Here is a 27,475-nt window from a genome sequence, read left to right as displayed (position 1 = left end):
GAGAAGCCCACGCACCACAATGAAGAGTAAACCCCGCTCGCTGCAACTAGAGAAAGCCTGCACTCAGCAACAAAGATCCAACGTAGCCTAAATTAAATAAAAATAAATAAATAAAAAGAATGTTTTCACCTTAGCCCTTTCTTTACCCTCAAAATAAAACAATCGAGGATGTATTTCTCGATTTCATTTGACGTGTAGGAAGCAAAAAGCTTAGCCTGGGTTACAGATCGAGGCATATTTCTTCATCCACTTCCCATCATTCTTTAATATGTTATATTCTCTTCTGCCTTCACTTTGCTTTGCTCATATTTTTTCTCTTCCATGAAGCACTGCTCTCCTTCCCCCTACTTTAAACAACGTGACTGCTTTTCATCTTTCAATACCTAGTTCGTGTATCTGCTTTTTGTTGAAATCTTCTGATTCTCCCTGAGTTAGGTGCCCACCTTTTGGTTCTCATTGCCCTTATGATCATCTTTCTAATGTGGCATTTATAAAGTTAAATTGTAATTCTTTGCCTATTTTCCTGCACTAAGCTGTGAATTTCTTGAGAACAAGATCATGTGTGATTGCAATTTTTATATATGCCATCACTAGTAAAATGGCAGGCACGTAGTAAGCTCTCAGTAAATATTGAATTAAATAGTAATCAGCATAAGAAATACAAAGTACCAATGAAATTAGACAACTGTTACTCAAATTATTATGCATATTACAGGATCCATTAGTTCATCTAATGTCATTTTCTTTCTTTTAAAATCCAAACAGGTAGCTGTTTTTCTAAGTTGAAACAAAAATCTTTGCTTAGCTTTGCTCCCCAGTGGTTTAGAATAAATCAAAGGAATTAAGCCACATTGTCCCTTAACCTTTAAATTGAAAAGCAAAATTAGGATGTTTTCACATTTGTAATATATAATACATTCTTAAACATATGTAAATAATAGTGGGTTTCCACTTTCATGTAATATTGATAATCATGTAATATTGTTTTTAATCATTGCAATTAGCATCAGAAGTTCCCCAACAGGAACTAAGATGATTAAGCAATAAATCAAACTAAAATATAAAATAATACATTTTAATTGTTCTGCATTTGAGGGTTTGGTTATTAGTTTTTTGTTTTCTTGGACTGAATTCTACCTAGAGGAAATGTTTAGCCTTAAGGCTAGAGAACACTAATAATTACTTAAGTTCTTGAGTATATTATTTGCTAAGACTCTGTCAGCTTTGTCATTAGAGATTTTTCTTCCTCAGGTGGAGGAAATGCAGCTATTATAGATCTTTTGAAGACCTCTGGTGGTAAAAAGGAAGCATTGTTCACCTCCTACTTCACAATTCACGAAGTTAAATTTCCCTTGGTGCACTTTCTGTTATTTAATTTCTGTTTTGCACAGGAATAATTCAAAAACTAATATAGTTTCCCAAGATATGTACTTCTGTTCTATTACTTGAGTCTTAACTTTTTCAACTATAAATTGAGTGAACAAAAACACCAACAAGAACAACAATAACCCAAACAGTTAATCATAGTGAAGATACTTATTTATTTACTTTTGGCTGCATTGGGTCTTTGTTGCTGCACTCAGGTTTTCTCTAGTTGCGGTGAGCAGGGGTTACTCTCCGTTGCAGTGCGCAGGCTGCTCATTGCCATGGCTTCTCTTGTTGCGAAGCATAGGCTCTAGGTGCGTGGGCTTCAGCAGTTGTGGCACGCGGGCTCAGTAGTTGTGGCTCACGGGCTTAGTTGCTCCGTGGCATGTGGGATCTTTCTGGACCAGGGCTTGAACCCATGTCCCCTGCATTGGCAGGAAGATTCTTAACTGCTGCGCCACCAGGGGAGCCCACAAATTTATTCTTTATTGTTTCTAAGTATAGAAGTTGGACCAGAAAAGAAGACAGTTTTTCAGTTCAATATAACAATGCTCTCTGTCAAACATGAAAAGGAATATTCAGAAAGTTGAGTTTTTAAGCTCTAGCTGAATAACCATTTGTCAAGCAAGCTACAGAAGGGAGCTTTACACGGGACACATGACCTCTGCAGGTCTTCTTGCTTCAATATTTGAGAATTTTTCATCTATAATTCATCCCATCTTTGCAAACAAATTCATATTAATAACTTGCCATTTATACGAGCCATACCCAAATATAAACTTTGTTTACATGTAAATTTAGGCAAGTTCTCACCTCAATCTGGGACTCAGTTGTCTCCTATGCAAAAATGAAGGGATGGTCATTGACTAAAATTCTGAGCATCAGAAACTGGATGCAATGCCATACTTATTGGACTTCAAATAGACCTAGTTTTAAGTTCCATCTCTGACATAATTATTAGGTCATACAAATTAAGTTCCCGGAGGTTCAATGTATTGTCTACAATATGGGAGCCATCTTCCAACACCCATTTAGTGCTTTAATTCCTTCTACAATATCACCTTCAAATATGGAAAACACTCAACGATTGCTATAAAATTATTTTCAATATATCACTGAAATCTGTCTTTCTGCAATTTTTATCCATTAGCATAGGTAACTCTTAAAAGACAAGAGTCCTCTCCTTCTCTCTTTCACATCTGTTCAAATGCTTAGAAATTGCTTATGCTGCTAGTTAGCTAAAAATTCTTCCAACTGTCCTCATTTGATATAGTTTCAAGTTTTCTTACTGTTCTCATAATTCGCCTATGAGCTGTCTCCAGTAGGGCTGATATAAATTTAAAATAGAGCATACAGCAAGATAAAGTTTACTAGAGTTAGTAAAAGGCTGCTTCCTTCTCTGATTGCCTTAAAACTTTATGCACCTGGAATGATCCAGCCAAAATGAGAAGAAAAGGGAATAGGAATAGATAATCTTTTAAAATTCATTTCAGCCTCACATTACAGTTGCATGAATCTTCCATGTAGATGCCCCATTACTACAATCTGAGTTCAAAGGAACAACTTGGGTCATACATTCAAAATGAATGTGCAAGTTCACCTTACACATTGTCAGTGGCCTGGAAAACTTGTAAAATCATTTTTATAGAAAACTAAATTTCCCAAGGTTTTACTGATTTAGTAGTTTCCAATAAATGAAACAAATAGGTCATATTTCTTATCTCTCTGCATATATTGCAACATTTTACTATAGATATCTATGTTTAGTTTGCATTTTTCTTTATTCCACTATTATTTACACTATTCCACTATTATAAATAATAATTAGCTCCCTGTCAAGCTAAAACTTAGATGTTAACTTCATAATTATAATTTTATGATACAGACATCATTAGTGAATGGACAATTACAGAACACAGGCTAAAACTGGATTATAAAATAAGATTCTACAGAAAATGTGTCATAGTCCAGAAAAAGCTACAGATTACTTTAACAGAGAATATTTAGGCCTTCTGGGAAGGATTCACTGTCCATAGGTTGTTTCCAAAAAACAGTTATTTGGTGTCACATTAACAAAGAGTATAAAATAGGTTTCCAAAAGGGCTAATAAAAAATTCAGTCAATGTAAACATTAGAAGCCTTCATTGTGGGGTAAGAACCAGATAACCAATATTATAATTAGGACTCTGTTTTGGGCCTCATTACAAGAAATACAACAGATACAGAGTAGAGCTTGAACTGAAAACCCAGTTTCAGAAAAGTAAACTTTCTGCGTTTCAGTCACCTCATTTGTTATAAACACTTACCTTGAAGAGTTTCTGTGACAGTTAAAATAGGCTACAAATGATGAATTTTAGAACATGCATGTCTCAATTTCATATATGAGAAATAAATATTGTTTAATTTAGACCAAACAATTATAAGAATAGACATATTTTCTTTTAAGTAGAAAAAAATACAACAGTTAAAAATTTGCCATTATTTAACTACTTACATCCCCTCAACATTAGCGTTTTATTGTACAATTAGAGATTGCCTTTCCTACAAGTAAGTGAAATGATTCAGGAATTAATATAGAAATTTTACAATTATTATGTAGATCTCAATATTGAAAATCTGTTATATTAAAACTTAAGGGTCTTGATAAAAATGTTTCCCTTAAGATGTTCTACCAAAAAAAAAAACTGACTAAACTGCACACATATGAAGATTACTCTTTGATTATGGAGATGGATAGAAATATTAGAGTCAAATCTTATTTATGGGTTCAGCACTCTGCTTCATGGTTTGCCTGATTATGTCTAATAAAAGTGAGTCATATTGTGTAATAGGTGCTAAAATTGCTATAACACTACAGATTGAAATTTATTACATTAAGCTTCAGAAATATATATACCTCATTCACTAGGCCTGAAGTGGAAGATTCTTCAGTGGAATGCCGTCATTAGCACTCTCTAATCCATAGGCGTACCTGTTTGGGAAGGAAGTTATAATTTTCTTATTACTCAAAATCGTCTCTATTAATGTAATTAGACATGGATACTTCTAATATAAAAATAAAATAGAATAAACATTATGTTACTTGAGAAGAAACAATAAAAAGCAAGATTTAAAGAAATGTAAAATTTTAAATATAAAAAGGTCACCTATTAATTAATTCTGAAATACACCTTAATATACTACAAAAATCACACAGAGTTGGCAAAATAACTATTATCCTAATTTTCAAATGAGAAAATGGAAGTTCAGAGAAGTTAGGTGTATAACCATAGATCACATTCTTAGCAAGGGGCAGGACTGGAACTTGCACCCAGGTCTTCAGGTTCCAAAATCAGAAGATTATACTTCAGAGAAAACTTCACAGTGGGCAACTACAGACATGTTGTTGACAATAAAGCACATGGTCTCAGAATCCTATTACTGAAGAGTCTATGTATGTCTTGTTGCAATAATTTAGTAAGCTTCAGGGCTTCCAACAACCTCATAACAGGTTAAATATCTGCAGCCTTTTTTGTCTTCTTTTCAATATTTAGCTTCATACTGTAGACAGAGCACCCAAGAGAATTGTCTACAATGATGGAAATAGGCTACATCTGTACTATCCAAAATGGTAGCCAATATCCCCATGGGACTATTGAGAACTTGAAATGTGGCTAATGTGATGGAGAAACTGAATTTTTTGTTTTATTTAATTTTAATTGATTTTAATTTAACATGCCACATATGGTTGATGGCCACTATATTGTACAGTGCAGCTAAAGACAATATAGTGTTATAGCTCCATGTTTTGAGACCTGTTTCTTCTAATGTAAAGCAGTGGAAGATACCAATTAAAAAAAAAGAGAGAGAAAATTAAAAGAAACAGTTGAGATCTGAAATAAGACAACCATCTCTGTAACATAGGTATGGAGTCAAAACACAAACATGGGCCAGCCAAGTTTAGCATCTGTAAGAAGTCAGGGCCAGATGGGAATTCCCAACTCGGCAAGTATGAGAAACTTAAAGTGATCCATGCCAGCTTAGGCAATAAAACAAATTTCATCCTACTCAAGGTTTGGTCAATTGTCCCAGTCTGTGACCAAACTCTGCCAGAGGTTAAAACTTAGATTAAGCAAGGAAAGTAGAAGCAAGCAAGTGCAGCCTAGAGGTCAGGACATGGGCCATATTCTCACCTAGCTAGTGACTAGTTTCCAGGGCTCCTGAATCTCTGAGGAACAGAAGCCCTGAGTCACAAATACAAGACCTAGTTCAGGTCTGAGAGTTCTAGCGAGTTTGGATGGAGAAAATTATAAAACTGCCAATAAGAAGTGGGTAAAAGCAGGTGAGGTAGAAATAAAATCTTCCACTCATTATAAGCCTCTAAATAATGAATAGGGAGATAGCCTACAACCTTAAAAAATAGCTGATAAATTTACTCTAAATAAAATGAAAACAAGGCAATCTGAAAATATTTTTAGAAATACGAACGTTTAGCATCCTTACCGAGCACAAAGAAGAGATAGCGCTCATCAAAATGAATAAGAAATTATGAAACCATCATGAAGAAATTATGCAAGAATGGGTGAAAACAAAATGGAAATACTAAGAAATGATCAAATAAATTCATTGAAACTGGAAACGTAAAATAAGGTAAACTCCAACCTGAAGTATTGTAAAAAGAAAATTAGTAAATTCAAAGATGTAGAAAACTTCATCCAAAATGTAGACTAAAAACATAACAAAATAGAAACTTTAAAAACAAGGTTAAAAATTATAGCTTGGGAGACTCCAGCATACACATAACAGTAATTCCAGAAAATGAAGAATAAAGTAAAAATGTGAAATGACATATATAAGTTAAAAAAATCAGTAAACACAAACAAAATCTAGCTAGATGCTTGCTCCAATATACTCCTTAAATATGAAGTGGGAAGTTTAACAGTGAAGATTGATAAATAGTCTCCAAGAATATAATAAACAATAAACAAATGATAGTAAATAACATAATAAAAATGGAAAAGATAATAATCATTTCTATGTAAACACATAAATGCATTGCCTTAAAATATGTAAAGTAAACATTATGGAATTATAAGATATTGATAAAAGTCACAAATATAATTGGAGATTTAAATCTATTTCTTTTATACATGGATAGATTGAGTCAATTACTGACAACAGAGAGGATTTAAAGAACACAATAAACTCAATTACACAGACATATAATTGAGAATCCTACACCCAACAAATAATAATCGTTTCAAGCTTGCCTGAAACATTTTCAAAATTTAGCCGTACTATTAAAAGATGACTTAGGGGCTTCCCTGGTGGTGCAGTGGTTGAGAATCCGCCTGCCGATGCAGGGGACACGGGTTCGTGCCCCGGCCCGGGAAGATCCCACATGCCACGGAGCATCTGGGCCCGTGAGCCATGGCCGCTGAGCCTGCGCGTCCGGAGCCTGTGCTCCGCAATGGGAGAGGCCACAACAGTGAGAGGCCCGCGTATCGCAAAAAAAAAAAAAAAAAAGATGACATATATTTACTTATAAATTACCAAAAGAAAGATTCTAGCTTGATTTTTTCTTTGCTCAGCCTATAAATAAAACAAAAGCTCTTCAGACAAATAACACTGCTCTTTTCTGCAGACACTGGCAATTTTTATTTTCCTCCACTAGAAAATATTAACTGACTTTTGAACATTAACAAGGAACTGCTTCTATTTTAAAGGTGCAGAGGGGGAAGAAAGACTATCTTGTAGGGGAAAATTCTTATTACAAACTAAGCACTCTTCTACCAAAATTCGTAGCCTGAAGTATCAGTAACATTTCATTTATAGTCACATTTCTTTTCTAAAAAATAAAGGACATAGGTAAACTCTGATGGTAGGAAATATCCAGCCTTTTCTATCCATCCACAAACTTTCCCCAGTTCTCCCCAAGCATACTTAGATTCTTCCACATAGTCAGTATTTGATTGAATAAAAGAAAATATGTTGTCAAAGTAACCAAGAGTTTTCATTATCACTCAAACCTGTGTTAGCAATTACCAATGCCCATATTCTTTAAGAAGTGACTCATCGTAATGAAAGTACCATTGCCTTGATTCTGACAAGTTGGTGCTCAGTTGGTTGGTGGATCTTTTCACAAAAACAATAACTCATGTTGGGGACATAATTTATCTACAGTTACACATTAGACTGGTATGAAAATAAAACTCCAGTGCACCATACAACTATTGTACCTTCCATAATTGATTTTTGTATAACCAAAAGATGTGTAACTACACTTAATTTAATCACCCTCTAATGTTTATTTCCATTTGCAGATATAATCGCATTTTGAAATTGGTTGACACTGTAATGGTATAATAGAGTCTATCTAAAGCTTGCTAACTTTTTAACTGACTTTTTTTATTACTCTTGTACAGAAGGACACACACAGAACCTAAACTAACTGTGACTTGTTTATTACATTTATACTAAAATATTTTGCCAAATCAGTGTGCACACATTTATTTCTAATTAGATTTTCATTTTAATCATATTGAGGACGCAATCACTTTAAAATCTGCTAAAACTTCTAAATAGGCAGCAGAACTTTATGCAATTATAGCACAATTTGCATAACAATATTGGGCAATGAACACATCCATAAGTGTATATTTCTCTAAGGATTTTCTCTAGGCTTGGACTTGCCTTGCTCTATTTTCCCTGTATGCAGGAGTCTTTTGGCTGTACCGCAGTTCCGGTGAGTTGGCTTCCTCTACTTGCTCTTAAATTCCCTTCCTACCTGTGTCTTGTAACATGTCAAAACCAATGGCCTATCATATGTGAAATCTTTAGACCATGACAAGCACTCAGGTACTGTTGCCTGAATCACCGGCTGCATTTACTGAACAGGCAAATTCTCCTCGACAACCTGCAATGTCTACGTGCCCCTCACTGGCTACTGTTAAAGTCTGTCCTGGATCCTTCATCTGCCGTGGTAGTGCTGTGTACTCGTCAGGGCTTAGCAACCCCAATACCACCTGAGACCCAGTGCTGACAGACATTCAGAAGTCGATTCAATTTGCATTGTCAGGGAAGACAGCACAGGGGAGAGGGTTGGGTTTGTTTTTTTGGGTTTTTTTTCCTTTTAAAAACTGATTTTTATTCTCAGAAATGTCTCCTTGTATTCCTCCAAAGAAAGCAGTGTTCAATGAAGAATAAAGAAGGAGAATGAAGCAGGAAAGGAGGAGGAGGGGTGGAAGAGGAAGAAAAGAGGAGGAGAAATGAAAAGGAAGAGTTATATTAAAGCCTGTTTGTCATGAGAGGTGAACTCATAGAAAATTTTCTCTGAAGATGTTAGAAGTCAACTCGTAATTGAAACTTCTCTTTTGCCTATTTAGTGAATGATCCCGCGCTACTTGAGGAGGCAAACAGGAAATGAGATATAATTTTCCCCTAGCAGCTCAAGGAGCGTGCACTGTTTACTCGTGATTTATTGATGAAAGGATCAATAGCACTTTCTCCGTTTGCAGCTATTATTTCAACAAATAACAGTGTAACCTTGCTTGGATTCAGTGCCCCAGACACAAAAGGAAATGCAGTTCAGCAGTCTACATTTCATCGACATCGTGTCCCAGACTGGTCCTTTCGTGGAGAGATTGCAGAGCAGATGAGGGACAGAATTGGTTTCCAATATTCTTTTCGCTGGAATTTACTTTATTCCTCACATGACAATATTCAACATCAGGCATTTAGCAAAACTATAATCACATATACTTTTTAAGTTAGGAAATGTACTGTTTTCATGTAATGTTTGTCATTAGTTAAAGTTACATTGCTTTATATATAACTTTCCAGATAATGATTTTCAAATTGGGTATTGATAAACATTGAGATCTTAGCTCTCCAGCCAGGGATCGAACCCAGGCCCCCCTAACGACTGGACCACAAGGGAATTCCTGAAAAATATCGACTCTTAAAGTACTAAATCAATTATATCTAATATGATTTCTCTAAACCATATAGCTCCACATTCAATAATAAGAAATTTTGTCAATTTCCATTGCCATCTCTGGAAAACTCCACTGAACTTCATTTGAGAAAAATTTGTTTACAAGGTTATTGATAGGGTTTATTTTCCTAAGGATAGATAGAATCATAGAGAAGAGGGAGAAGATGGCGGAAGAGTAAGACGCGGAGATCACCTTCCTCCCCACAGATACACCAGAAATACATCTACACGTGGAACAACTCCTACAGAACACCTACTGAACGCTGGCAGAAGACCTCAGATCTCCCAAAAGACAAGAAACTGCCCACGTACCTGGGTAGGGCAAAAGAAAAAAGAATAAACAGAGACAAAAGAATACGGACGGGACCTGCACCAGTGGGAAGGAGCCGTGAAGGAGGAAAGGTTTCCACACACTAGGACGCCCCGTCGCGGGCAGAGACTGTGGGTGGCGGAGGGGGGCGGGGAGCTTCGGAGCCGCGGAGGAGAGCACAGCAACAGGGTGCGGAGGGCAAAGCGGGGAGATTTCCGCACAGAGGATCGGTGCAGACCAGCACTCACCAGCCCGAGAGGTTTGTCTGCTCACCCGCCGGTGTGGGCGGGGCTGGGAGCTGAGGCTTGGGCTTCCATCGGATCCCAGGGAGAAGACTGGCGGCGTGAACACAGCCTGAAGGGGTTAGTACACCACGGCTAGCCGGGAGGGAGTCCGGGAAACAGTCTGGAGCTGCCGAAGAGGCAAGAGACTTTTTCTTCCCTCTTTGTTTCCTGGTGCACGAGGAGAGGGGATTAAGAGCACCGCTTAAAGGAGCTCCAGAGATGGCGCGAGCCGCGGCTATCAGCCCGGACCCCAGAGACGGGCATGAGGCGCTAAGGCCGCTGCTGCCGCCACCAAAAAGCCTGTGTGCGAGCACAGGTCACTATCCACACCTCCCTTCCGGGGAGCCTGTGCAGCCCTCCACTGCCAGAGTCCCGGGATCCAGGGACAACTTCCCAGGGAGAATGCACGGCGAGCCTCAGGCTGGTGCAACGTCACGCTGGCCTCTGCTGCCGCACTCCGTGCCCCTCCCTCCCCCTGGCCTGAGTGAGCCAGAGCCCCCGAATCAGCTGCTCCTTTAACCTGGTCCTGTCTGAGCGAAGAACAGATGCCCTCCAGTGACCTACATGCAGAGGCGGGTCCAAATCCAAAGCTGAACCCCGGGAGCTGTGCGAATAAAGAAGAGAAAGGGAAATTTCTCCCAGCAGCCTCAGGATCAGCAGATTAAATCTCCACAATCAACTGGATGTACCCTGCACCGGTGGAATACCTGAAGAGACAAAGAATCATCCCAAATTGAGGAGGTGGACTTTGAGAGCAAGATACATTATTTTTTCCCCTTTTCCTCTTTTTGTGAGTATGTGTATGCTTCTGTGTGAGATTTTGTCTGTATAGCTTTGCTTTCACCATTTGCCCTAGGGTTCTGTCTGTCCGTTTTTATTGTTTGTTTTTTTCTTCCTTGTTTTTTTTATTTTAAAATATTTTTTTGTTCTTAGTAATTATTTTCTATTTTAATAACTTTATTTTATTTTATCCTCTTTCTTTCTTTCTACTTTTTCTCCCTTTTATTCTGAGCCGTGTGGATGAAAGTCTCTTGGTGCTGCAGCCACAAGTCAGTAATGTGCCTCTGACGTGGGAGAGACAACTTCAGGACACTGGTCCACAAGAGACCTCCCAGCTCCACGTAATATCAAATGGCGAAAATCTCGCAGAGATCTCCATCTCAACACCAACACCCAGCTTCACTCAACGACCAGCAAGCTACAGTGATGGACACCCTATGCCTAACAACTAGCAAGGAACACAACCCCACCCATTAGCAGAGAGGCTGCCTAAAATCATAATAAGGCCACAGACACCCCAAAACACACCACTAGACGTGGACCTGCCCACCAGAAAGACAAGATCCAGCCTCATCCACCAGAACACAGGCACTAGTCCCCCACCAGGAAGCTTACACGATCCACTGAACCAACTTTACCCACTGGGGACAGACACCAAAAACAACGGGAACTACGAACCTGCAGCCTGCAAAAAGGAGACCCCAAACACAGTAAGATAAGCAAAGTGAGAAGACCAAAAAACACACAGCAGATGAAGGAGCAAGATAAAAACCCACCAGACCTAAAAAATGAAGAGGAAATAGGCAGTCTACTTGAAAAAGAATTCAGAATAATGATAGTAAAGATGATCCAAAATCTTGGAAATAGAATACATAAAATGCAGGAAACAATTAACAAGGACCTAGGAGAACTAAAGAGGAAACAAGCAACGAAGAACAACACAATAAATGAAATAAAAAATACTCTAGATGGGATCAGTAGCAGAATAACTGTGGCAGAAGAATGGATAAGTGACCTGGAAGATAAAAGAGTGAAAATAACTACTGCAGAGCAGAATAAAGAAAAAAGAACAAAAGGAACTGAGGACAATCTCAGAGACGTCTGGGACAACATTAAATGCACCAACGTTCGAATTATAGGGTTCGCAGAAGAAGAGAAAAAGAAAGGGACAGAGAAAATATTTGAAGAGATTATAGTTGAAAACTTCCCTAATATGGGAAAGGAAATAGTTATTCAAATCCAGGAAGCACAGAGAGTCCCATACAGGCTAAATCCAAGGAGAAACACACCAAGACACATATTAATCAAACTAAAAAAAATTAAATACAAAGAAAACATATTAAAAGCAGCAAGGGAAAAACAACAAACAACACACAAGGGAATCCCCATAAGGTTAACAGCTGATCTTGCAGCAGAAACTCTGCAAGCCAGAAGGGACTGGTAGGACATATTTAAAGCGATGAAGGAGGAAAAACCTACAACCAAGATTACTCTACCCAGCAAGAATCTCATTCAGATTTGATGGAGAAATTAAAACCTTTACAAACAGGAAAAGCTGAGAGAGTTCAGAACCACCAAACCAGCTTTACAACAAATGCTAAAGGAACTTCTCGAGGCAAGAAACACAAGAGAAGGAAAAGACCTACAATAACAAACCCAAAACAATTAAGAAAATGGGAATAGGAAAATACATATCGATAATTACCTTAAATGTAAATGGATTAAATGCTCCCACCAAAAGACACAGACTGGCTGAATGGATACAAAAACAAGACCCATATATATGCTGTCTACAAGTGACCCACTTCAGACCTAGGGACACATACAGACTGAAAGTGAGGGCACGGAAAAAGATATTCCATGCAAATGGGAACCAAAAGAAAGCTGGAGTAGCAATTCTCATATCAGAAAAATAGACTTTAAAATAAAGACTATTACAAGAGACAGAGAAGGACACTACATAAAGATAAAGGGATTGATCCAAGAAGATATAATAATTGTAAATATTTATGCATCCAACATAGAAGCACCTCAATACATAAGGCAAATACTAACAGCCATAAAAGGGGAAATCGACAGTAACACATTCATAGTAGGGGACTTTAACACCCCACTTTCACCCATGGACAGATCATCCAAAATGAAAATAAATAAGGAAACATAAGCTTTAAATGATACATTAAACAAGATGGACTAAATTGATATTTATAGGATATTCCATCCAAAAACAACAGAATACACATTCCTCTCAAGTGCTCATGGAACATTCTCCAGGATAGATCATACATTGGGTCACAAATCAAGCCTCAGTAAATTTAAGAAAATTGAAATCTTATCAAGTATCTATTCCGACCACAACGCTATGAGACTATATATCAATTACAGGAAAAGACCTGTAGAAAATACAAACACATGGAGGCTAAACAATACACTACTGAATAACGAAGTGATCACTGAAGAAATCAAAGAGGAAATCAAAAAATACCTAGGAACAAATGACAATGGAGACACGACAAACAAGAACCTATGGGATGCAGCAAAAGCAGTCCTAAGAGGGACGTTTTTAGCAATACAATCCTACCTTAGGAAACAGGAAACATCTTGAATAAACAACCTAACCTTGCACCTAAAGCAATTAGAGAGAGAAGAACAAAAAATCCCAAAGTTAGCAGAAGGAAAGAAATCATAAAGATCAGATCGGAAGTAAATGAAAAAGAAATGAAGGAAACGATAGGAAGGTCAATAGAACTAAAAGCTGGTTCTTTGAGAAGATAAACAAAATTGATAAACCATTAGCCAGACTCATCAAGAAAAAAAGGGAGAAGACTCAAATCAATAGAATTAGAAATGAAAAAGAAGTAACAACTGACACTGCAGAAATACAAAAGATCATGAGAGATTACTACAAGCAACTCTATGCCAATAAAATGGACAACCTGGAAGAAATGGACAAATTCTTAGAAATACACAACCTGCCAAGACTGAATCAGGAAGAAATAGAAAACAAGAACAGACCAATCACAAGTATTGATATTGAAACTGTGATTAAAAATCTTCCAACAAACAAAAGCCCAGGATCAGATGGCTTCACAGGCGAATTCTATCAAACATTTAGAGAAGAGCTAACACCTATCCTTCTCAAACTCTTCCAAAATATAGCAGAAGGAGGAACACTCCAAACTCATTCTACGAGGCCACCATCACCCTGATACCAAAACCAGACAAAGATGTCACAAAGAAAGAAAACTACAGGCCAATATCACTGATGAACATAGATGCAAAAATCCTCAACAAAATACTAGCAAACAGAATCCAACAGCACATTAAAAGGATCATACACCATGATCAAGTGGGGTTTATTCTAGGAATGCAAGGGTTCTTCAATATATGCAAATCAATCAACGTGATAAACCATATTAACAAATTGAAGGAGAAAAACCATATGATCATCTCAATAGATGCAGAGAAAGCTTTCGACAAAATTCACCACCCATTTATGATAAAAACCCTGCAGAAAGTAGGCATAGAGGGAACTTTCTTCAACATAATAAAGGCCATATATGACAAACCCACAGCCAACATCATCCTCAATGGTGAAAAACAAACCATTTCCACTAAGATCAGGAACAAGACAAGGTTGCCCACTCTCACCACTCTTATTCAACATAGTTTTGGAAGTTTTAGCCACAGCAATCAGAGTAGAAAAGGAAATAAAAGGAATGCAAATTGGAAAAGAAGAAGTAAAGCTGTCACTATTTGCAGATGACATGATACTATATATAGAGAATCCTAAAGATGCTACCAGGAAACTACTAGAGCTAATCAATGAATTTGGTAAAGTAGCGGGATACAAAATTAATGCACAGAAATCTCTTCCATTCCTATACACTAATGATGAAAAATGTGAAAGTGAAATGAAGAAAACACACCCATTTAGCATTGTAACAAACAGAAGTAAATATCTAGGAATAAACCTACCTAAGGAGACAAAAGACCTGTATGCAGAAAATTATAAGACACTGATGAAAGGAATTAAGGATGATACAAATAGATGGAGATATATATCATGTTCTTGGATTGGAAGAATCAACATTGTGAAAATGACTCTACTATCCAAAGCAATCTACAGATTCAATGCAATCCCGATTAAACTACCAGTGCCATTTTTCACAGAACTAGAACAAAAAATTTCACAATTTGTATGGAAACACAAAAGACCCCGAATAGCCAAAGCAATCTTGAGAATGAAAAATGGAGCTGGAGGAATCAGGCTCCCTGACTTCAGATTATACTACAAACCTACAGTAATCAAGATGGTATGGTACTGGCACAAAAACAGAAATATAGATTAATGGAACAGGCTAGAAAGCCCAGAGATTACCCCACACACATATGGTCACCTTATCTTTGATAAAGGAGGCAGGAATATAGAGTGGAGAAAGGACAGCCTCTTCAATAAGTGGTGCTGGGAAAACTGAACAGCTACATGTAAAAGTATGAGATTAGCACACTCCCTAACACCGTACACAAAAAATAAGCTCAAAATGGATTAAAGACCTAAATATAAGGCCAGAAACTATCAAACTCTTAGAGGAAAACATAGGCAGAACACTCTATGACATAAATCACAGCAAGATCCTTTTTGACCCACCTCCTAGAGAAATGGAACTAAAAATAAAAATAAACAAATGGGACCTAATGAAACTACAAAGCTTTTGCACAGCAAAGGAAACCATAAGCAAGACCAAAAGACAACCCTCAGAATGGGAGAAAACATTTGCAAATGAAGCAACTGACAAAGGATTAATCTCCAAGACACACAAACAGCACATGCAGCTCAATAACAAAAAAACAACCTGGGCTTCCCTGGTGGTGTAGTGGTTGAGAATCCGCCTGCCGATGCAGGGGACACGGGTTCGTGCCCTGGTCCGGGAAGATCCCACATGCCGCGGAGCGGCTGGGCCCGTGAGCCATGGCCACTGAGCCTGCGCATCCGGAGCCTGTGCTCCGCAATGGGAGAGGTCACAACAGTGAGAGGCCCTCGTACCGCAAAAAAAAAAAAAAAAAAAAAAACCCAATGCAAAAATGGGCAGAGCTAAATAGACATTTCTCCAAAGAAAATATACAGATTTCCAACAAACACATGAAAGAATGCTCAACATCATTAATCATTAGAGAAATGCAAATCAAAACTACAATGAGATATCATCTCACACCAATCAGAATGGCCATAATCAAAAAATCTAGAAATAATAAATGCTGGAGAAGGTGTTGAGAAAAGGGAACACTCTTGCACTGCTGGTGGGAATGTGAATTGGTACAGCCGCTATGGAGAACAGTATGGAGGTTCCTTAAAAAACTACAAATAGAACTACCATATGACCCAGTAACCCCACTTCTGGGCATATACCCTGAGAAAACCATAATTCAAAAAGAGTCATGTACCAAAATGTTCATTGCAGCTCTATTTACAATAGCCAGGAGATGGAAGCAACCTAAGTGTCCATCAACAGATGAATGGATAAAGAAGATGTGGCACATATATACAATGGAATATTACTCAGTCATAAAAAGGAACGAAACTGAGTTATTTGTAGTGAGGTGGATGGACCTAGAGTCTGTCACACAGAGTGAAGTAAGTCAGAAAGATAAAGACAAATACCGTATGCTAACACATATATATGGAATCTAAGAAAAAAAAATGTCATGAAGAACCTAGGGGTAAGACGGGAATAAAGACACAGGCCTACTAGAGAATGGACTTGAGGATATGGGGAGGGGGAAGGGTAAGCTGTGACAATGTGAGAGAGTTGCATGGACATATATACACTACCAAATATAAAATAGCTAGCTAGTGGGAACTAGCCGCATAGCACAGGGAGATCAGCTCGGTGGTTTGTGACCACCTAGGGGGGTGGGATAGGGAGGGTGGGAGGGAGGGAGATGCAAGAGAGAAGAGATATGGGAACATATGTATATGTATAACTGATTCACTTTGTTATAAAGCAGAAACTAACACATCATTGTAAAGCAATTATACTCCAATAAAGACGTTAAAACAAACAAACAAACAAGAAACAATGGAAAGATAATGTGTATTTGTATTTTATTGAATCTTTCTATCCAGAGAAACAAACCATCAGTCTATTTATTATGTCTTCTTTCATTTTCTTCAGTGAATTTTGTCTGTATAATTCTGTACAATTCTGCATAATATGTCAATATAATTTTTTGATAAGTTTGTGTTTTCTAGGAATATAATCACAAAATCTGAAAACAATAATTAAATCATCACTTTACAAAAAAAAAAGAATCATAGAGAAATGCAACATGTCAATGATAGAAATACAGAGCTGTACACAAAATAACGAAAGATTAGAGGTTCTTTAACTGTCTAATCAGAGTAATAATGGAATGAATTATGGGATATTAAACCAGTAAAATATTCTGCAGATATTCATAACTGTATCTCTGAGAAATTTATAATAATACAGCAAAATATGATGTGTACTGGTAAAAAGAAAACTAAATAGAATTTGATATTGCTTATATACACCTATGAAAATCCCTAAAGGTGAACATAGATAAAACATTAGAAGAAAATATACTAAAGGTTAAAAGACACGACCTTTGAAGGATAATATTTAAAGTGGGTTTTTTTCTCTTATTTCTCCTTTTTGTATTTTCTAAATTTTCTCTAATAAGAAAGGAAAACATTTTTAAAATAAGAAACTGTACAGTCTTTTTCTCCTTTCTTTCAGTTGGATCGCCCCGGTATGGCTTTATTACTTTATAACAGTGACATTTTCTGATCTGGGAAATAACCTCACAAAATGGGAAAGCAAATTCAAAAATCAATGTTCATTTGTTTTAAATTATATATGATATTGAATTCTTCATTCTTCACCAATAATCTAAAGGTAACACACAAAAAAGGTAAAACTTGGAAGTCCTGTCATTTTTTATTTAAATCCAACATGGTGGATAGCATGTGTGTAGCATGAAGTGTTACTTTGAAATCATTTTTTTTTCCAAAGTGACAAACTACCAAATGAAAAAGAAGACATGTTTGTGAAAAAAGTAATTTCCAATATTGTTAGATGGAAATATAACAGGTTTAGTTAAGCAAGGACTAAACAAGGGATCATTTATATATTTAATGAATCACATAGGGAATAAGTTATTTATAGAATTGTAATTTGGTGTATTTGTTAAATTTCACCGGTATTAAAAAAAGCATTATCATAGCACAGTTATTGCTTTTTGAAATTTATTATTTCGTTAATAATCACTATGTGAGAAACTACCCTTTAAAATACGTCTTAGGGTCTTCTTCCATGTAGAACACATGATACCTAATATCATGTGAGCTCTTAATTTAACCATCTGAGAAATAATATAGTATAATTACCTACCATTTTTAATCTATCTTAGACATTTCCAATACTCATGACCATAACATACAACTAAAAAAGAATAACAATAATAAAAGGACTGACAAAGCATACATCAGTTCTTAATAGGATACAAAGATTTTCTGGGATAACAAAGATTCGAGTGAACGTTCCAAATAGTTTACTCAGTTGATGGCCTATTCCAAAGTACGAGACAAATTCAATGCAAATCGTTATTTCATACGGAAAGGCTAGAGTAGCACTTTCAGAATAAAGCAAATTTCCCATGGACTGAATGTGGCACATCTTGGCCTATTTTGTGATAGAGATTGCCAAAAGAGGAGGAAATGTATATCTTATTCTTATTTGAGGACCTAGAGTTCATATTTATTTAAGTATATATTTGATTTATTTAAAGTAATAAATCTAAAATAAGGAGTGTGCTGCAAAATACATAGTATGTAGCCTAGGACAATTCATCTTTTGATACTCTTGATGACATCTCAAAGCAAAATATTATTTATCATAATTATTTTTGGAGAGAATACTAGTTAGTACATAATTGAATTTCTTATAATGACCTAAAGTCACATTTTCTAATCAAAGTTTCAATTCTCCTCCTCCATGTCCTAGATTTTCTGGTCAAATGCAGTCTCAGAAATATATACAAACTTAATCAGAAAAACACTGATGCACTCCAAGGGAAAATACACTGGTGTGTGTGTGTGTGTGTGTGTGTGTGTGCGTGTGTGTGTGTGTGTGTGTGTGTGTATGTTGGGGGTGTGGGTCAGGGTAGGGAGACAGAAAGAAAAATGGGAGAGAAAACTAGATATCTAGATAGATTTAAACTATATGAAAAATACATACAGAAAAATTAAAGACTGCACATTATATTTCAATAATCCTTGAAAATGTTTTAGCAATATCTGGATCAGAGTAATCAGCTAAATTCTGTATGGTGAGGATTGCTTTTATGGTTCAGAGCTTCACAATCTAAGAATCGTCATGTTGAACATAAATAACCACTTTTCCTTTTGAGTATAGAAACTGAAGGAGATTGAGCTCGTGGATTTCTAACTAAAAGATGGGATCCAGAAGCTGTTTTACCACACACGCAGATTCTCGACATACCTCATTTTCAGATGACTTGCTTCTTACCCTCAAAGAGGAATACAGAAAATAAAATCAGTTATTGAAATAGTGTTTTTGAACTAATGTGATAACACATACAGAGCTAGACCTAAACATCTTACCAACTGGCATATATTAGGTATTCCAAAATGCAAAATCTGAGGACAACTCAGATGCCTTTAGAATGAGAAATTGAGATACTGCATAAGGAAAAGTTAGGAAGTAATGAAGTGACAATAAATTCATGAAGTGACAACTGTCATAGTTGGCTCTGTAGCAAAACTGAGTCTCTCCAACTAAGGATCATCCCACATTCCCTTGGGGGTTTATGAGTTCTCTGAGAATTTAAAAATTTTACTTTTTCATTTAAAGGTAAGCCTTAAAACTAATTTTGACAAGATTAAAGGTTAAGCACTCTTTTTCAGTGATAATTACCATGTGAGAGATATTTTAAAAGTATAAGCCTTTAGTTTTCCAAGTCAGTGTTTCTCAAACTGGTGAACCTTGGAATTTTCAGGGACTAATAAGAAAATGTCTAATTAGTCACACGAGGCCTGTGAGTCCCAAATCTTCCTGATCATCTGAGGCATTAAATATGTCTTTCCCAGCTCCTCCCTTACAGAGTCAGCAGTCTCAGTAGGGACTGTGGAATGTAAAAATGATAGGATTACCTGAAGTAATTTTTACCACCAGGCAAGTTTGGCATGTACTGCATTAAAGGAAATTGGCTCTCAAGTATAAAGCTCAGAGGATTAGAGGCAAGAAGAGAGATTTGTTTGGCTCCAAAGCCCCTAATATTTTACTACATCTGATAGAACTCCATTACCACCCACTTCCAAATTCCATCCAGTGTCATAACCAACTAATCAAATTCACTTCAGTATACCATGCAGCTTGGTACTGGTTATTTACATTATTGTGAAATCAACACTCTTGTATGTGGAATTACAATTTGCAATTCTGTCCTAGTTATCCTGAATTTTCTTCAATAGAACTGTCTTGCCTCTGCATATAAGGAGTTGAAGATGCAGTTAGTAAGCTGAACTATTTGAATTTTAGACACTTCTGGAAATTTATGCAGACAACAGAAAGCATATATGAATTTGATAGTGCTTTAAAAAAGAATCAGAGGACTTCCTGCTCTGATGTGAAGGCAGGCCCATCAGCATGAATCAAAACAAAGGAATCATTTCCTCTTTTTTTTGATGCTAATTCACTCTGGAGTCATCCTTCTGAGTCTCCGCTTAAGGCTTTTGAAAAACTTGGGGAAAATATGTCACAAAATGGATCCATTTTAAATATTACAGGGACTTGCGGGCTTATTCGTTGTTGGCACTTGCATGTCCTCAATCAACAGTCTAAAAGACAACAGAGCTCACTAATCCCCACTGACTACTTTTAAACAGATTGCAGATTTCAGTATCCAATGGAAACGTAAAGGCAATAGCATGGAAAGATTGCAAAGCAACTCTTCTAGTGTCTGGCCAAGTCAAAGAATAAAGAAGCTCCCCACCTACTTCTTTATATTCACTCAGACAGTGAAGGAAAGTGTACTGACCACTTCTGTCTTCTGGCTCTTTCCCAGCTGGGCAATCTTACCTCACTGCAATTTCCCTTTAGCCTACCCTGCTCCAGATATACAGTCACCTTTTTGTTTCTCAAGGCTGAATCCTTCTCATCCTTAAAGATTCCAGGCCCCTTAGAGAGACCTTCTCTGATAACTCTATATAAAATATCCACTTCTGTCTACTTTCTATCATATCAGACCACTTTTTTTTTGCATAGAACAGGAACTTTAGCTGTCTTGTTTACACTTGTATACCCAGTACATGTACCAGTCCCTGGATCACAGAAGGTCTTAAATACCTTCACTTCCTTTAAAGTGAAGGAATGAATAAGGGAATGCATTAGTAAATATCCTGTATCTAGTATTCACCTAAACAGTAGAGATGCCAAGTTGAATCAGACGTGGTAAGCTCACAGAACTTACCGAGCCAGATGAACGTTAGACAAGTTTAATACCCAAGGTTTGTGTTTTAGAAAGATCACTGTGGATGCGTAAAGTATGAAAAATGGATTGGAAAAGAGCTGGACTGAATGTAGGCTAAGTACTTTGGAGACTATCACAGTAAAGCAAACAAAATATTATGAGGCCCCAAAGTAAGGTGGTGATATAAGGAAAGAAAAAGAAACTGATCCTAAAGATGTTAAGGAGGGTGAATTAATTGTAAGAAATGAGGAAGATGTTGAATTTTGATCTTAGATTACAGTCTTAGGTAGCTACATAAATAAAGGTGACTTTCACTGAAATAAGGGTACAGTAAAAGGACCATGTTGTTGTGAAAATGTATAAGAAGGAGAGAAAATATTATGTGTTAAGATTCTAACATATTGAGTTTGAACTGTCCAATATGTGTGTTCTTTCCACACCACCAGGCAAATAACTCAGTTCTCTGTGGACACTGACCAGGCATTTCACAAGTTTAGCTCAATTCTGACACTATCTATCTGGAGTTAACCATCAAATGCCACAGCTTAAGGGCTCAGTCCCACAAGCCTGCCCCTCTCCCCCACTCCCAATTCAGCACTAATCCCAAAGCCAGGTTGTCACCTGTGCTTCTAATTCACAGGCTATAGATCAGAGGTTCCAACACCCGCCTCCTGGGGTTCCATTAATTTACTACAGCAGCTCACAGAAACATTTACTTAATAAATCACCAGTTCATTATAAAGGGTATTATAAAGGGTACAGATGAACAGCCAGATGGAAGAGATGTATAGGGTTGGGTCTAGGGAAAGGGGTGGGGAGCTTCCATGCTCTCCCACTGTACCACTCTCTCCAGATCTCCATGTGTTCACCAGTCTGGAAACTCTCTGAAGCTCATCCTTTCGGGCTTTCCTTGGAGGCTTCATTTCTTAGACATGACTGATTACATCATTGGCCATTAGTGATTGGACTCCATCTCCAGCCCCTCTCCCCTCCCCAGATGTGGGGCTGGGGTAGGAGTAGGCGGGAGTACTGAAAGTTCCAACCCTCTAATCATGTGGTTGGCTCCACTAGCAACCAGCCCTCAGCCTTAGGTTACCTAGGGGCTTTTCAAAAGTCACTTCATGAGCATAACAGAAGACACCCATTGCTCTCATCACTTAGGAAATCCCAGGGACTCAGGACTTCTGTGCCACGAATGGGGACAAAGACCAAATATATATTTCTCTTTACAAACCACACTATGACAGCTGTCTGTTGGATCCAGAACTTGAGATGTTCAGGGGGCATTTAGATAGATGTATCTGAATATTCCGGACAGAGATACAGGTTGGAAGTTTAAATGGGGCATCTTTGGTACATACAGAGATTGTACTAAAAACCATAGAAAGAAAGGAAATAAGCCAAAGAGCTCTAATAGAAATAGAACACACGAAGGTCAAGGACAAAATCGGAAGGTGTACATGCAAATAGGCACTCATAGAAACACATGCAACACATGCATCAAGGGGTGGCTGGCTTAGCATTCATAAAAGGGATAAAAATTTCCACTGCACCTGGCTAAAACGATTGCCCATACAGCATAGTTATAAAGTAGAACAGTCCCCTTGGGAAGGCCATGTGCTGAATGAAAGAGTTGGAATAAAGCCAGAAACTACTATCTTCCCAATATACTAGGTACCAAGGTATCATACAGCCTTTGGTAACTGTTACCCTTTAAGGAAACACAAAGACAAAAAACACCTGACATTTACCAAAAATGTAAAATTCTTTCCTTAGAAAAGTCTGAATCATTGACATAATTTTGTGAGCCAAAAAAAAAAAGCAAGGATAAGTAATCAGAAATAGATATACCTTTGGGCTTCCCTGGTGGTGCAGTGGTTGAGAGTCCGCCTGCCGATGCAGGGGACACGGGTTCGTGCCCCTGGTCCGGGAAGATCCCACATGCCGCAGAGCGGCTAGGCCCGTGAGCCATGGCCGCTGGGCCTGCGTGTCCGGAGCCTATGCTCCGCAACAGGAGAGGCCACAACAGTGAGAGGCCCGCGTACTGCAAAAAAAAAAAAAAAAAAAAAGAAAAGAAGATGATACAAGTTTTAATTCAGTCTGCTAATGTGTATCTGATCCTTCTCCTCCCAAAGGAGTCCGCTCTTTCTATAAATGCGTACACCTGAGCCATGAAACTTATAAGGGTAACGTGTTTACCGAGTACGTGCAAATTTAAAAGTCCCGTAATTAAAGCATCATAGTTTTTAATATCCACTAAAGGCTTTTGTCTCACCCCACCACCCTGCTCTATTCTAAATCATCACATGAGGAATATGGATATTCCTACTGATGGTTTGAAATGAAAGCTGGAATTACTTCTTAAAAGGGAACTGGTGAATGAGAGCAAAAATTAAAATTTTTAATTAAAAAATTTAAAAGCAGCAGGCTGTTTTACTGCATAGAAAACTACACATTGAATGACGTTTTACTTCAGCGAATGTGCCTTAATAGACTTTTGAACCTCTGTACAACTTAGCTTGTATACTCTCCTTCTTTCTTCCATCTGTCTTTTCTAATCAAATCACCAAGTCAGTTAACGAACACCTAACTAACCCTGTGTTAGACTGTGAGAGTCTAGCAATGCTCCTGCTTTTATATGGCTCACTGTCAAGTTTATACAGTACCGCTCCAGCTGGATTTCCGTGCTACTTCAGTCCCTTCTGATTTACTTTGACAGATCCTTGATTAGGGCTCTCACCTAGTCTACTTCTAACAAAAGAGCCCTATCCTAACCCAGGACACTAAACCACCTGCCCTACCCACCCTCAAAAGCAGGCAAACCTACATGTCTACTGGCCTGTTCTGGTTCTAGAACGAGCTCTGCTTAGTATTTAGCTCCTTCTTCACCATTTGAGTTTTTCTTCATTAATTCTGGCTCCAGTGAGGAAAAAGCCTTTCTAGAGAAAGCAGCATTTGAGCTGGAACTTGGAAGAAAAAAGAGTATATGGATTCATTTCCAGCTGAGAAAAGAGAATGAAGAAAGGTATGGAAGTCTGTCCAGAGCAGAGCAGAATTACATAGATAATTTTTAAATACTAACAATGTCTGGGGCCCCAAAAGGAATGGGATACAATAAAGATAGTATAAATACCGTGAGAGCATGGATTTTTGTAGGCTTTATTGTAATGGGAGAAACAATGTCTCCATTTTTGAGCAATGTTTGCTTGGAAGCATGCACTGCACTTAATAATCTACCATGTCATTTAACCCACATAGACACAATGAAGTGAATGTTATAATTAGCACCATTTTATGGAGAAGGAAACTATCACTTAGAGAGGTGGAATTTGAATCCAGCTCTTTCTTAACCCGGAGCACTTGTTTTTACATTAAATTGCTTGGACAAGTCGTTACACCTTCTGGCACCTTGAGAATCTAAGTCCTATTTCTCACATTGCTTCCTCAGGAAAATAGGTTATAACTTCTAAAAAATTAACTTTCAAATGAACTTCTAGAACACAATCTATTTATAACTAGATGGAATTGTTTATGTAGTCTACTTTTTTTTTTTTTGCGGTACGTGGGCCTCTCCCCGCTGCGGCCTCTCCCGCTGCGGAGCACAGGCTCCGGACGCGCAGGCTCAGTGGCCATGGCTCACGGGCTCAGCCGCTCCGCGGCATGTGGGATCCTCCCGGACCGGGGCACGAACCCGCATCCCCTGCAGGGGCAGGCGGACTCCCAACCACTGCGCCACCAGGGAAGCCCTTGTTTATGTAGTTTAAAATGCCCTCTCTCCTCATGCAAGATGATGTTTCCTACAGAAATAGCAAACTCACTAGATACGTGAAGACTTGAGGGAGAATATATGTCCTTATATAACATATTTTCTAATTCTAACCTGTTTTGAAAATGTTTACTTATCATTTTTTTTCTGCTCCACTAATTCATATTTATCCAAGACATATCTTGCGTTAACAGTCAATGCCTCTAAAATAAAGTGTACAAAAAGAGGACAGTAAAAGATAGCTACACTGCATGAACTTACCATTCATACCCAAGTTTGGATTCTGAATTTTTAATAAACTTTTACTTTCAAAGCCTTTGCCATTAAAACCTTTGCTTTACAAACTTTTTTCCACTTGTTATGCAGGAATGAATGAATCTCTCCCATCTAAAAACCACCGCTCCCCCCAACACACACACACACAAAATCACATTTCTAGTGTTTCCATTGATCAGTCAGAATTTACCCATCCAACAAATATTAAGATCCACCTATATGCTCGACACTGGGTCAACTGCTGGGGTCCAGGGCTGGGTCCAGGAGGCAAGATGTATGTAATCCACACACATTTCAATAGATTCACATGCTGTCTTTAAACTAAGGTAGTCCTCTGAACGAGACAATTGTCTTTTAAGGCACAGACCTTCCTGGGATACAGCTACACTACTTAAACTGTGAAAGACTTCATGTTTCTCCTGTTTTCCTATGGGTGCTTGACAGTTATTGATTTAAATACACACCCCAAAACAGTAAATGTTGGTATGTATATTTAAATGCTGGTAATGAGAATTAAAAATTGTGAACACCAACTACTTCAAGAAAAATAATATTGCCAGGGATGTTGTCCAAAGAATTAGTCAAGCATAAGTCTACAACCTTTAAAAGGAAAAATACACACATCCAATATTGTCCCCTAAATTATTATCAGTATAACACCTTGTTTTTAATTATCTACAATTCATATAAGAGCTTTACTGAAATTTTAATTGCAGGGTTTATTTTAATATATACTTGCTATTTTATAGCACTGGACATAAGTACTAAATTTTGAGATCTGTATATTAATAAAATCAGAGGGATTCTGATTGTTTCATTCAAAACACTCCTAATTTTGTGAAATTTTCCACCAGATCAAGAGTCCTTACTGCAGCCATGAAGGGAAAAGAGTAATTGAACTCTAAACTGTTAAGTAAAAAGTGTTTAACATTTATATCCAGAATATTTCAAATTGCGTTTATTGATACCTGACAGAGCTTTTATTATTGATAACATAAATATAAACATAATGCTAATTTAAATTTGGAACTCTCAGTGATTTCAATATTAATGTGACATCTCTCTTTGTTGATTTATTGTAGAAGGACTTCACTCAAGTTAACTCAAAGGACCTAAGTTTTGCTACATCTGGAAATCCTGCTGAAAAATATGGCAGAGCTGCACTTGCTGCACATCAAGGAAAAGTAAGAGCAAGTTACAGGTGTCCAGACTGAGAAGTATCATGGCTAAGAATTGGGAAACTAGAATAAGACTACCTAGGGTCAAATATTGCCATTAGCATTTACTGGCTCTGCGACCATGGACCCCATCTTCCAAGTAAGAGTGATAAGATAAAAAGACATAACTCACCAAAGGCACTTAGGCAAGTGCCAGGCAAAAATAAGAGTTCAGTATAAACAACCTATCACAAAATAAACTGACATTGCTGGGAACATGCTAAGCACCTTACATGGACTGTTTCATTTAATCCTCACAACACCACCAAAAAGTATGTGCTATTATTATCCTCATCTTATATGTAGTTGATATTATGTTAAAGAGAGAAAGAGAAGGGTGGGGGGAGAAAGGAAGGAAGATTAAACTTCTTAAAATGAAAAGATTAGATAACAGAGAACTTGTTCATGGACGGTGTTTAACAATTCTGGATGTTATAAATTTATAACTAATTAGCTGAATATTTATAAGCAACTACATTTAACTACAGACATTTATCAATTACTCAGTGCCTAATTATAAAGTCTACTTATTACCTGGGATTTTTATTGCTTCTCTTTTCCATCCATTTCATGGCATATATAGTTGCTGTCAGAAAAACAAAGCTAAGTCAGACTTTAGATCAATTACACATACTTAGTCGGTATCTCTTACACGCATAGCACTGTGAATATCCCTGTTTGGGGAGGAGGGGAGAAGTGAACCAGGGAATTATATTGTTAGGGATTAGGGAGAGACTGAACAAACAAAACCTGGTGGGAGAAATTAAAGACACCCATCATCATGAATAATCAAGATAGGTTTTTAAAAACTTAGTTAAAGCTTCAAAGCAAAAGAAAAATTCCATTTAAATAACCATTCGCAGATTAAATACATTTGTTCTAGTAACATTTCCTTGGGCACTTTTCTTCCCTAGCACTCATCTGACCTCCTTAAAATTTGTCTGCATCTTTTGTTTCTCAGAACTGCTCCTCAGGCAAATTTCCTGT

General features: G+C 37.4%; 1 long non-coding RNA gene across 2 annotated transcripts; it reads right to left on the bottom strand.

Moving 5' to 3' along the window:
- Positions 1-1,554: 1,554 nt before the first annotated feature.
- On the bottom strand, positions 1,555-23,267 carry LOC137221267 (uncharacterized). Of its 2 annotated transcripts, XR_010941955.1 has the most exons (4): positions 23,081-23,267; positions 19,240-19,267; positions 4,262-4,336; positions 1,555-1,859 (listed from the first exon to the last, which is right to left on the bottom strand). It is a non-coding gene; the product is annotated as an uncharacterized lncRNA (long non-coding RNA). The 2 variants fall into 2 exon arrangements; XR_010941954.1 differs by lacking the exon at positions 23,081-23,267 and having other exon boundaries at positions 19,240-22,016.
- Positions 23,268-27,475: the final 4,208 nt, after the last annotated feature.

The sequence above is a fragment of the Pseudorca crassidens genome, chromosome 3 (genome assembly GCF_039906515.1).
Source record: "Pseudorca crassidens isolate mPseCra1 chromosome 3, mPseCra1.hap1, whole genome shotgun sequence".
Classification (NCBI taxonomy): Eukaryota; Metazoa; Chordata; class Mammalia; order Artiodactyla; family Delphinidae; genus Pseudorca; species Pseudorca crassidens.
The sequence above is the reverse complement of the archived record's forward strand: the minus strand, read 5'-3'. Positions and strand labels throughout refer to the sequence as shown.